Source organism: Taudactylus pleione, unplaced genomic scaffold (genome assembly GCF_031769625.1).
Source record: "Taudactylus pleione unplaced genomic scaffold, aTauple2 ptg000126l, whole genome shotgun sequence".
Classification (NCBI taxonomy): domain Eukaryota; kingdom Metazoa; phylum Chordata; class Amphibia; order Anura; family Myobatrachidae; genus Taudactylus; species Taudactylus pleione.
Window position 1 is genome coordinate 942,735 of NW_028284528.1, and position 14,451 is coordinate 957,185.

At 43.5% G+C, this 14,451-nt stretch overlaps 1 protein-coding gene across 1 annotated transcript in view; it reads right to left on the reverse strand.

Moving 5' to 3' along the window:
* The window catches only part of BCL9 (BCL9 transcription coactivator), a 333,635-nt gene extending 326,934 nt beyond the window's left edge, over positions 1 to 6,701 (reverse strand). Inside the window, exon 1 of the mRNA XM_088472558.1 lies at positions 6,518 to 6,701. The gene's annotated coding sequence lies outside the window, so the exon portion shown is untranslated. The remainder of the gene's footprint in view (positions 1 to 6,517) is intronic.
* Between the last annotated feature and the right edge of the window lie 7,750 nt (positions 6,702 to 14,451).

The window sequence follows — 14,451 nt, forward strand, 5'->3', positions numbered from 1 at the left end:
CAACACTATCAACCCCACTATCTCCCTAAGGGGCCTATTCATTATCATTTAATTTTGACAAAACCAGGTGAAAAAGCACATTTTCACCTGCAATTGTTAAAATTAAGTATACGGGCCATTCATTAAGAAGGTGAAGCAGGAGATATCACAGATATCTCCTACTTACCTTCTGTTTTCGGAATGGCCCGCTGTCCCCATACACTAGTATGGGGACAGAATTTATCAAGCTCCGAAAATATTATATTTTCGGAGCTTGACTGCGGGGGCATTCGCCATCTTCAGATGGCGAATACCCCCGCTTGCTCTTCGGCGCCCGCTCTTCCCTATGAGTCCGGCTTGTGAGAAGGAATCCTTTTGGATCCCTCCGCCCCTGTCTGGCTCCTTCCGCCGGACGTCGGGGCTCTTGCGCGCATGCGTGACCTGTAGGTCACGAATGCGCACCACCATCACTGCTCCGAAAGGAGCAGTGAAAAGATTCACTGCAGGTATTTTGTGGCCCCAGTTTTTTTTTAAAGATTCATAGAGCCTCCAAAATGACCCCCAACCACTAAGTGAAATGCCCAGCTCCTGAACTTCCCACTTAATTAGCGACTCCAGTTTCCTTGCCTGAACTAATTGGTGTTAAATGAAACACCCTCTTCATCAATTAATTAACTAATACAGCACAGTGTAGACGGGATCGTGCTGGAGTACCCTGTACTTACTTGTAATAGTCAGGGACAGCCCAGGAGCATTTGTAAGAGAGCCAAAGCTGAAGAGCGACCTCATATCCACAAAATGACAACCGTGACGATTGGACGATTGCAGCAGCCAATCAGGATTTTCCCAGTTAACTTTATAAATCATAGTTGCACTTTTCTCCCTTGCTCATTAACTTCGACTAATGTTATCGTCATGAAACACTTCTCGTACAGATTAATTGATCAAGTTATAAATTGGTTCATTATAGGAATCACCATCAATGTTTATTAGTGAAGCGCCGCACAGCCCTGACGTGCCAGACAGTCTTGTTATATATCGTATATAAAAAAATAAAATTATCATAAAGAAGTACAGAAGACGTTCTTATCAGGTTGATGGAGAAAGATGTGAGACAGAGGGTAGAGAGTTCCCGTTTTTGGGAGCTTACAATCTAGGGGTAGAGGCCACTCTGCTATTTTGGCATCACCCCCCCCCCCCCCCCCCCCCGGATGGTGTCACCAAGAAGTAGGGTTGGACTGGCCTACAGGGGTACAGGGAAAATTCCCGATGGGCTCCACTGCCTGTGGGACCACCCTCCAATTCTAGGTGTCAGATTCCAGACCTCAAATTTTAGATTGTTACTCTGTTAGATGATCAATTACCTGTAGTGTAATATGATCGATATCATTACCGTTCACATCATCCTGTTATATCTGACCGTGTGTACGCAACATTAGTCAAATTTCTGTGGTGTCTGGCCACACCCTCTCTATTGGATGACCACATCCCTTAAGCAGTGGCCCCCTACCACTGTATTTTTCCGATGGGCTCTTCATGCCCAGTCCGACACTGCCAAGAAGCAGGGAAAGGCTGGTGCTCGAGATCAGCCCTGGCATTAATGTCTGTGTCCCGCCGCACGTCCCCGTCTCTCAGTATCCCGGCTAAGCAGTACACCGGGAGGTGGAGCTGCTCAGCCAGGTTTCAGTCTAGAAAGGCCCACCAGGCCATCAGCCCATCTGGCATTTGCCACAAGTGCCAGGTGGCCAGTCCGGCCTTGCAAAGCAGTGGTAATGGATACGCGCTTCATCCACTGTGCTGGGAGAGGCTGGAGTCTGCCCAACAGTTAAGGAGAGCTGGGCAAGCCCCCAGTGTGACAAGGATGGGGCGTGACTGGCAGTCATTGCCCCCAAAAATGACACAAGCCTGGAGGAGTGGCTTCGCTGGCATGAGGCCATGCCCCCTCTTGTGCTTCAGACTGCTGCACCGGGTGACACAAGGTAGGATAGGCTGTAGTGAAGAGCTGGAGGCTGGGAGAGCACATTATGCTGTGGTAGGTAGATCCATAAGTGGGGATCAGCACGGGAGAAGTCTTAGAGGTGGGCAGGGACAGAATGGGGCTATAATTTGGCCTCGGCATCCCTCTGTGCATGTACACAGAAAGGAGTGCGGCCTTGTGGAGTGAAACTTCATCTGCATACCGGCCAAGCAGAGCGCTGGGAGGCAGAACTGCTCGGCCAGGCTATCGGCCCGGATCATCCCATCAGGGCCATTGACACTTCAGAAGTGCCAGATGTCCAGTCCGGCCCTGGAGAAGGGATATGAGGTGCTTATCAGAGAGGAGGTGCAGGCCCGATGCAGATCTGCTGGCAGGAGAGTAAGAGTATGCCATGATGAGGTAATTGGCAGTGCCATACAGAGACATTGACACCTCAATATCTTACTGGCACTGCCTACTGGGCAGCTCCTCTTGGCAACTGCTCCCTTCAGCATCACATGTGCAGCGCTGGAAGGAGCAGAGCCCGGGAGGGATTAGAAACCGGTGCCATTGGGGCTGGTAATAGGTGGCCACGCTGCCCTCACAGCATTGCACCCAGGGCCTGATTCAGACCCGTTCTCTAGGCTGCGTTCGCATGTAGCCTGCCGATGTTTGCAATCTGCGCATGCGTACAAGACGCAGTGCGCAAACTAGTCAATGCGATCGGGAAGCATTCGCACCCTGAATACAGACGCTCTGCTAGCATGAGTGACAGGACGAGAAGTTTGTGGGTGGTGACAGGGGGTGGTCGATGGTAACGGGGGTGTGGTGGTGCGAACGCAGGCTTGTCTGTGCATTGGAACGCCATTTCAGGGGCGTGCATAATTAAGATGCAGCGTCAGCATACACGTCACATGGCTGATTTACACACAGCAGCACTCGCAGTGCTTGCGGTAGGGTATGGTCAGCCACAAGTGCTGCGTATGGGTCCGATGCTACTCGATGTTACCGCTTGTTTAATACACTTCCTGGAGATGACGTATGTTACTAAGGGAAAGTGGGTGTCTTGTGCCAGGCTGGTGGGCATCTAAATACACACCGCGATCGCACGCCACGATATAGTGGGCATGCTTTCTTGCTTGCGATCGCGGGATTTGCCCCCAGTTCAAATGATAGGATAATATTCCAGATAATGTTTAGTGCTGTGTTGTACAGACTTGCAGGACAGAAAACTCACTGGTAAGAATCTGTCTGATGTCTCTTCCAGTGGTCGAAGTGGAAATTTAGAAGAGAGGGTATGGAAAATTCAGAAGTGGTCACAGTACTCGGTGTGTAGTATGAGACGGCACTTCTAAATCTGCACAGTCCCTGAAGTTTATCCACAATCTGCAAGCATGTATTTAGCATGAAGCAGCAGGTTTCTAAAGACAATTTATGAACAAATGTATCATACATATTAAAAGTAACTGCTCCCCTCTATGCTCATTACTTCCAATCCTGCCCCCTCCCATTTTCAGTCCGATCTCTGTTTAATGTGTATTTGCATATATGCTAATTATTTTGCAGATTATCCATTCTGAGTGTTAATGATCTAATATTTGCACTAACTGCTCAGTTAACATACAGGATTAAATAAACTGTTATTAGCATTTACTAAGTATTATAAACAAACATATATATTTTTTTATTTATTACCAGTTATTTATATAGCGCACACATATTCCGCAGCACTGTACAGAGAATATTTGGCCATTCACATCAGTCCCTGCCCCAGTGGAGCTTACACTCTATATTCCCTACCACATGCTCACACACTAGGGGTAATTTCGTGGGGAGCCAATTAACCTACCAGTATATTTTTGGAGTGTGGGAGGAAACCGGAGGAGACCCATGCAAACTGAGGGAGAATATACAAACTCCACACAGTTAGGGCCGTAGTGGCAATTGAACCCATGACCTCAGTGCTGTGAGGCAGTAACGCTAACCATTAAACCGTCTGTGCTATATGAAGCAGATAGTGCCCAGCACTCCTAATAGTTAATATCATCATCCCGGGTGCTCCTCCTGCAGCTATGTATACAGCAGCAATATATACCAACACAAAAAAATGGATGAATACTTCAATAACAACAGCCCCCTATGGCAGATATCGGTCAACGTTTCAGAGGTTTACCCTCTTTTATCAAGACATCATTCTGGTGTCGGCATGCTAAATGGTGGCATTATGACTATGTCGATATTTTATAGATGTTGACACTATACAAGTCTACCTAACATCCATGTCAGCATTCGAATGTCGACATACATGAAATGTCGAAATTCTCACCATAGAGGCTTATGGCCACTTGTTTCGATGAGTAAATAAGCTGCTTTATTTACAAATACATATTTAGAAATGTTTTTTTTTTCTCTTTTATTTAGTTTTATTTTAAGTTAATAGGAGAGACCAGTGCTTAAAGGTAATGGTGTGATGAGATATGGTCAGCCACATACATTACCTCTAAAATGACTGACTGCAAGTTTACCCACTCACTGCAAGAACCATACTAACAGACTGATTTCTTAAATCACAGCCATCTTAAATACCATGTTATAGCATACATGATTGTTTGGGGCATCTGGAAAAACGCAGGAAGGAAAGGTGAGCGCTACCATCAGTCCTGTGTCATGCCAACATTAAAGCATCCTGAGACCATTCATGTGTGGGGTTGCTTCTCAGCCAAGGGAGTGGGCTCACTTACAATTTTGCCTAAGAACAAAAACATCCTCCAAGAGCAAACTTTGTGAAAACTGTACACTTGTGTCATTCTCAAAACTTTTGGCCATGGCTGTACATTCTAGTAATATTTGTAGATTTAGGGATAGGTTAAGGATTAGGTATACGCGAAGATATTTAAAAAAAAAATGGTATGTCACCATTCTGGTGTCAACATTGTGGACATTTTGACCATATCGACATTTGAGGTTGACGACATTTTTTTCTGTCGACCTAACATCCATGTCAATATTCAGACTGTCGACATTCAGGAAATTTTTACATGGACGTTTCAGACTGTCGACATTTTGGTGTTGACGTTCTGAATGTCGTCTTTTCATACCACATCCCTCATGAAGTCTGTGCAGAGTAAATTCACTGATGCCACTAGAAATTATTTCCAATATTTATAAACATATCATTTTAAATAGATAGGAGAGTCTGCATCTTACAATAAACATAATTTTTTATTTATTGAATCAAGCCACAGACTAGGAATACATTACCACCCAAAATATGGCATCATGCAGTGTGCAACTTTAATCTAAACAAATCTAAAACAGATCAGTTTCTCTCTTTTAGTAAATATTCCAAACAATTAGGTTTCTATTTAAACTTCTGATTTAAACAAAAAAACAGCAAGTACATAACAAAGCCATATCTGTAAATGTGGAATTGAGAAGTGACACACTTAACGGATACTCCAATAAAATACCAATAAAACACTGAAAAAAAAAAACAAATGTTTTTTTTTTTGTTATAGACACAGTTACTTAAAGAAATCACACAGGAAAGTACAAACTGCTTCATTTTACAGAAAATCCAACACACACAATGTAACAAGTCAGCGTGGTTAATAATGCAACATAGTTACTGGTTGGCTTTTAGAAAAACAGCAAGTACAGTATAGTAAATACCAGATTCAATATAAATCATAAAATGACATCTGAGCCGTCACAGCCTTACAGACCACTGAAGAGCAATTGCATAAAAGAAGACACAATATGCAGCAATTAACACATAACAGATTAAACATAAAACTTAAGACACAATAAAACGAAATAAGAGTTTTCCAAAGTATCCAGCAAGGACGCCCGTCCTCTGCTACTACCCCCTGCTGCATCTCTGGAGGAACCCAGGGTAGGTTACATGCTTATAATGAGACCATATGTTGGACCAATAACATGTACCATGGCGGTTACACACTAGTATCACAGCATGGTGTATTTGTGTTCACACACCAGGGCTAAGAAATCACTGCTGTGCCATGTGGTGACCAGCCAGCTAACCCTTTATACCCTCACATATAGGCAATATTCCGTTCATGAGAGGAGAAAAAATAAGACTCAACGCCTTTGTGCCAAATCCAAAAAGTTTTGAAAGTTTTTTTTTTTTTTAATGATTATTAGTCAGGTCTGAGGGTTAACTAGGGGTAATTATGTTATTCTTCATCGTATTGGGTCAGTGGTACTCTGCAGGTCAATTCAAGATCCAATTTATGGTGGCACCAAATGCTACAGTTTTACCCACTGGCAACAAAGGTTCTTTATATATATATATTTTTTTAATTTCTAATTGTTGTTATAGGAGATACAAATTGCAAGATAATAATTCCTTCTCCCCTGGGATCCATGGCTGGTGCCTGAGGGACATAATTGCTGAGCAGTGATGGGTGCCCAGGTAGGAGGGGGCTCAGTGCCACCCATGCCATGCCTGGCTGTATGTGTGTGTGTGTGTGAGCTCAGGAATCCGGCTAAGCCCCCTCCTTTCCCCCCTCCCACAGCAAACAAGCTGCCAAAAGAAATCAGGAATGGAGCTCTCCTTACCTTTTCTCCTCAGCACAAGGGCTGCTTGAGATGCATTTGTGGAAGTGGAGGAGGGCAGAGGACTCAATGGGCACCAGAAAGACCAGTTGGCTTGCAATCCCTGGCCCTTAGTGTGAAGACACTAGGACAACATCAAAGCAACTTTAGGGGGGACACTTTAGGGGCCTATTGTCTGCTTGTGCTCTGATCTGCGCTCCTTGTGACTCCCCCTCTGGACGCTGGGAGAATTGGTACAGCCCAGGCATTCATGCCAAGTAGCTTTCACACATGGAAGCTTGTCTCAAGCAATTGCTGACAAGCCACAAACAAGACATTTTCCCTCCCCCTTTTTTTCCTCTCCTTCCTCCTTCCACCTCCTCTCCCCCTTCCCTCCACCTCCTCTCCCCCTTCCCTCCACCTCCTTTCTTCTAAATGCAAGCTAAAAACTCCAGTGACAGACAGCCTGGAATACAGGCAGGAGCAGGGACTGCTGTACAGGAGTATGGCACAGACACACAGAGATATACACACACACACCCACACACACACAGAGACGTGCACAGAGACACAGACGTACTGTACACACATCTACACACACAGAGAGACACAGACATACATATACATAGACATACAGTACATACACACTTACGCTTACACACAGAGAGACACAGACATACATATAGTACATACACACCTACCCTTACACACAGAGACACAGACATACATATACACATACATATAGTACATACACACCTACCCTTACACACAGAGAGACACAGACATACATATACACATACATACAGTACATACACACCTACCCTTACACACAGAGAGACACAGACATACATATACACATACATATAGTACATACACACCTACCCTTACACACAGAGAGACACAGACATACATATACACATACATATAGTACATACACACCTACCCTTACACTCAGAGAGACACAGACATACATATACACATACATATAGTACATACATATACACATACATATAGTACATACACACCTACCCTTACACACAGAGAGACACAGACATACATATACACATACATATAGTACATACACACCTACCCTTACACACAGAGAGACACAGACATACATATACACATACATATAGTACATACACACCTACCCTTACACTCAGAGAGACACAGACATACATATACACATACATATAGTACATACACACCTACCCTTACACTCAGAGAGACACAGACATACATATACACATACATATAGTACATACATATACACATACATATAGTACATACACACCTACCCTTACACACAGAGAGACACAGACATACATATACACATACATATAGTACATACACACCTACCCTTACACACAGAGAGACACAGACATACATATACACATACATATAGTACATACACACCTACCCTTACACTCAGAGAGACACAGACATACATATACACATACATATAGTACATACACCTACCCTTACACACAGAGAGACACAGACATACATATATACATACACAAACATACATACATACAGTACATACACACCTACCCTTACACACAGTGACACAGACATACATATACATGGACATACACAAACATACATACATACACACCTACCCATACACACAGAGAGGCACAGACTTACACATAGAGAGGCACAGACATACACACAGAGGGAGAAAGACATACACATATACTCACAGAGAGAGTCTTATTGGTTGCCCAGCTCTCATGTGTTTTAGATGGCCAATAAGATAAATCCAAACTTTCGCTAATTTGGCGAAAACTGAACTTCTCATCTCTAAGAGAGACAAAAACATACATACATACATACATACATACATACATACAGGCAGACATATACACACATGCATTACACACGAAGGGACACAGACAAACATACAGTACATACACACACAGACTCTCAGAGAGACATTCACACACACAGATACAGACATATACACACATACGCTGACATACTGTACACACACACACATACATACATACACACATACAGTACATACATACAGGCAGACATATACACACATGCATTACACACGAAGGGACACAGACAAACATACAGTACATACACACAGACTCACAAAGAGACATACACACACACACACACACAAATACAGACATATACACACATACACAGACATACTGTACACACACACACATACAAATATACACACATACACATATATCACATACACAGACATACTGTACATATATACATACACATATACACACATACACAGATATACTGTACATACACACACACAGACATACTGTACATACACACATACAAATATATACATATACCACATACACAGATATACTGTACATATACACACACATACCACATACACACACAAATACCACATACACAGACATACTGTACATACACACACATACAAATATACACACATACACAGATATCACATACACAGACATACTGTACATATATACATACACACATACAAATATGCACACATACACAGACATACTGTACATACACAGACATACTGTACATACACACACACATACCACATACACACTGTACATACACAGACATACAAATATACACACATACACATATATCACATACACAGACATACTGTACATATATACATACACACATACAAATATGCACACATATACAGACATACTGTACATACACAGACATACTGTACATACACACACACATACCACATACACAGACAGACAAATATACACACATACACATATCACATACACAGACATACTGTACATATATACATACACACATTCAAATATACACACATACACAGACATACTGTACATACACACACATACAAATATACACACATATACATATACCACATACACAGACATACTGTACATACACACACACATACACAGACATACTGTACATACACACATACAAATATACACACATATACATATACCACATACACAGACATACTGTACATATACACACACACACTGGAGCCAAGATTGTGCTGTGTGTGGGGGAAGGGACAGGGCTGACTCTCCTCTATCCCTGAAAACAAATGGCAGAAGACTGAATCGTTCTTACATCCATGGCTCCTGACTGGCTCCTGACTGCCTCAGACTGCCCATTGCGCTATACAGCCTCTGCGACAGGCACTCACACGCCAGCTTTACACGCTACTTTCCCAGCTTTACACGCTACTTTCCCAGAGTCCCCTCTCATTACAGGCCACTTCTGCAGATAATAAGGTGGAAGTTTATTGACGTAATTAATAATTCATTACTGAATGTAATTCAGGAAACAAATACATCTGTGTTCAAAAATAAGGAGATGGTAGAAACTGAAGCCCTGTCCTGAAGAGCTTGCGATCTAACTAAGTATAACGCTGATCAAACACCGGATGATCCTATCACTTTTCTCGAGAGCTGAGTGACAGGATTGTTTATTCCATTTTGGGCCTTCTACTACCAGGTCAGAGGCCCGAACCAGAGCCTTCAGGGTCACCACTTAGTATATTGGTTGGAAGGTGACTGATGTTGCTTTGGGTGTGCACAGGGGCGCTGAGAGGGGGGGGGGAAGCAGGTATTTTAATTCGGGCCCGGGTTTGTTAGAGGGGCCCAGCGGGGGCTGGATCCGACGCCGCCCTTTGCTCCCTCTGACCTGTCAGCAGCCCAGCACACACGCTGCTGTGTGCTGGGCTGCAGTGGGAGCAGGGAGACTGCTCGCTGCCTCTGAGAGGCAGCAGCAGTCTCCTCTAATCTGCCTGTGGGTATTACAACTTTTTGAAATCTTTTTTTCCTAAGTGGGCGTGGCCACGCCTCCAATGATTAGGCCACACCCCGTGATTAGGCCACGCCCCATCAGTACTTGGGCCGTGGCGGCTCTTGGCGTCCCTGGGCGTGCAGTCGTCATTCCGTTACAAGAACAAGCCCCACTGTTGCTAGCAATGTGGTCTCTCGATTTTGTGTGGCCAAATTGAACATTTATTCCATGCAATCATATCTGTGCTCATGTCTCGCCACTTCATGCTAGCCCCACAGGGAAAATTATCGCCCAATCTGATTGTTTTCAGTCAGATTGGCGTGGCATTGCACTGCCTATGGTCCCACATTCTGTTCTGAATGATAGGATTTGATTGACTTCATCAGCCAAACGCCTCTGATCAATATGGGGGCGCTGGGTGCTCATTGCAAGTTGTGCTCCGGGTTGTACAGTAAGTTCCAATTCCATACTTGAGCAACACGTCTGTAATCCAGTCTCTCATTCCAGTTATGAAACTTTATTGTGCCCGGTTAGTTTTGTGCTTGCTCTTTATAGGCCCGATTCAGATACGGATGCAATGGCAATTACGTGCGCAGATCGAGGGAGCCGCACTGTGTGTGCCCAGCGATCGCATTGCAATTACGGACGCGCAGAGGAATGCATCGCAAAGTGAGTGACAGGTTGTCAGCGTTTGGGGGGTGGTCAGATAAACGCATCCACGCATGTCCGTTTAAACGCCGTTACATGGGCGTGCAAAAATTAGCCCTTGCGATCTCCTACGCAGCACGAGAGTCCTCTGTGTGTCAGGAGAGCCGTCGAGTCTACGGCAGGTCTGACCTGCCGTAAGGGCAAGATGGCCGCTAGGTGTGCGTCCATGTTACCGATATTTACGCAGGTAAGCGATGTCGTACACAGATAGGCAGGCAGCAGAGGGCGCTCCTATGCTCGGGTGATCTTTGCAACCATTAGCATATTATCGCAGCTGCGTTGGGTACAAAATCGCTTCCATCTCTGTCAGGCCCAATGTTACCAAGTACATGTTACTTAGCATGCAGGGGATATTCACTGTAATAATCAGCTGTACCTTCGACCAATGGGAAGCTAACGCTGATGACTGCAGTCACATATGTGTCCAATTTATGTCTACACATTTCCCCAAACACTACATTGTAAATTCAATGAACTTGAACAGGGAGATATGTTTTATATCTGGCAATAAAACTTGGTGTACAGCCAGAGGTGACAGGACAATTGATTAGGCGAAAGCTCTACACATTCATTCTCAGCCATGGGAGTACCAGCCTTTTACTCTGTAGTGGAGACAGTTACATTTATAAACTGTTACAAACTGAAACATTATTATAAAAAATGAACCTGGTACTGTCAAATAAAAAGAATAATTGGTGATGCCATGGTTTTCCGTGACCCTTTTGCTGTAGGGGTTACAACACCCCCAATAATATATTATTATTATTATTATTATTATTATTATTATTATTATTACCAGTTATTTATATAGCACACACATATTCCGCAGCACTTTACAGAGAAAATTCGGCCATTCACATCTGTCCCTGCCCCAGTGGAGCTTACAATCTACAGTCAGGTCCATAAATATTGGGACATTGACAGAATTTTCAGATTTTGGCCTCTATTCACCACCACAATGGCTTTGAAATGAAACAAACAAGATGTGCTTTAACTGCAGACTTTCAGATTTAACTTGAGGGTAATTACATCCAAAACGGGTGAACAGTGTAGGAATTACAACGGTTTCTATATGTGCCTCCCACTTTTTAAGGGGCCAAAAGTAATGGGACTATCAACTCAAAAGCTATTTCATGGACAGGTGTGGGCTATTCCCTCGTTATTTCATTATCAATTAAGCAGGTAAAAGGTCTGGAGTTGATTCTAGGTGTGACATTTGCATTTGGAATCAGTTGCTGTCAACTCTCAATATGAGATCCAAAGAGCTGTCACTATCAGTGAAGCAAGCCATCATTAGGCTGAAAAATCAAAACAAACCCATCAGAGAGATAGCAAAAACATTAGGTGTGGCCAAATCAACTGTTTGGAACATTCTTAAAAAGAAAGAACGCACCAGAGAGCTCAGCAACACCAAAAGTCCCGGAAGACCATGGAAAACAACTGTGGTGGATGACAAAAGAATAATTTCCCTGGTGAAGAAAAACCCCTTCACAACAGTTGGCCAATTCAAGAACACTCTCCAGGAGGTAGATGTATATGTGTCAAAGTCAACAATCAAGAGAAGACTTCACAAGAGTGAATATAGAGGGTTCACCACAAGATGCAAACCATTGGTGAGCCACAAAAACAGGAAGACCAGATTAGAGTTTGCCAAACAACATCTAAAAAAGCCATTACAGTTCTGGAACAACATCCTATGGACAGATGAGATAAAGATCAACTTGTACCTGAGTGATGGGAAGAGAAGAGAAGGAAAGGAACTGCTCATGATCCAAAACATACCACCTCATCAGTGAAGCATGGTGGTGGTAGTGTCATGGCGTGGGCATGTATGGCTGCCAATGGAACTGGTTCCCTTGTATTTATTGATGATGTGACTGCTGACAAAAGCAGCAGAATGAATTCTGAAGTGTTTCAGGCAATATTATATGCTCATATTCAGTCAATTGCTTCAGAACTCATTGGACGGCGCTTCACAGTGCAGATGGACAATGACCCAAAGCATACTGCAAAAGCAACCAAAGAGTTTTTTAAGGCTAAAAAGTGGAATGTTATGCAATGGCCAAGTCAATCCCCTGACCTGAATCTGATTGAGCATGCATTTCACTTGATGAAAACAAAACTGAAGGGAAAATGCTCCAAGAACAAGCAGAAACTGAAGACATTTGCAGTAGAGGCCTGGCAGAGCATCACCAGGGATGAAACCCAGCATCTGGTGATGTCTATGCGTTCCAGACTTCAGGCTGTAATTGCCTGCAAAGGATTTGCAACAAAGTATTAAAAAGTGAATGTTAGATTTAGGATTGTTTAGTTTGTCCCATTACTTTTGGCCCCTTAAAAAGTGGGAGGCACATATAGAAACCATTGTAATTCCTACACCGTTCACCTGATTTGGATGTAATTACCCTCAAATTAAATCTGAAAGTCTGCAGTTAAATCACATCTTGTTTGTTTCATTTCAAAGCCATTGTGGTGGTGATTAGAGGCCAAAATATGAAAATTCTGTCAATGTCCCAATATTTATGGACCTGACTGTATATTCCCTACCACGTGCACGCGCGCACACATACACACTAGGGTAATTTTGTTGGGAGCCAATTAACCTACCAGTATATTTTTGGAGTGTGGGAGGAAACCGGAGTACCCGATGGAAACCCACGCAAGCACAGAGAGAATATACAAACTCCACACAGTCAGGGCTGTAGTGGGTATCGAACCAACGACCTCAGTGCTGTGAGGCAGTAATGCTAACCATTACACCATCTGTGCTGCCCAATATATATATATATATATATATATATATATATACATATATTTATTATATAAAATAATGGCTTATTATCTTGTTATTGGTGAATAGTGAATACAATCTCAGCTATAATAATTGTCTGTAAAGTGCTGCATAATATGAAGGTTCCATATGAATAACTGTTAATAATAACAATGATCAGATTATGGGACAGCATGGCGGCACAGTGGTCAGCATGATATACCCACAGCACTTTGGTCATGAGTTCAGTTCCAACCAGAGCCCCATCTGTGTGGAGTTTGTAAGTCCTCACTGTGTTCACATACGTTTCTTATAGGGGCTCTGTGTTCCTCCCCAAATATTATGGTAGGTTAGTCCACAGATGGACCTATCACTAACCTCTGCCTGCACTGCTGCACTGATCAGCAGAACACTGGCAACAGGATCCGTTCGGTGTAACTTTAGCGCTGCTTTATTGCACCGGTGGTAGCTAGTGCAATAAAGTTTTTTTGGTTTATTGCGGCACAGCGTGCGTGATTAAATGACATCATGCAGCACTGCACCGCTGCGAGAAGCCGAAGCCGCCAGCCAGAACTTCAGAAAACATAAAAAATGTAAGTGTGGAGGCTGGAGGGACAATGTGGAGGCTGGAGAGGCACTGTGGACAGGGGGGCTGAGAGGGGGGATTGGTTACTGCAGCGCACCCCCTCCCTGCCGCTGCTGCTGTTAACTTTGT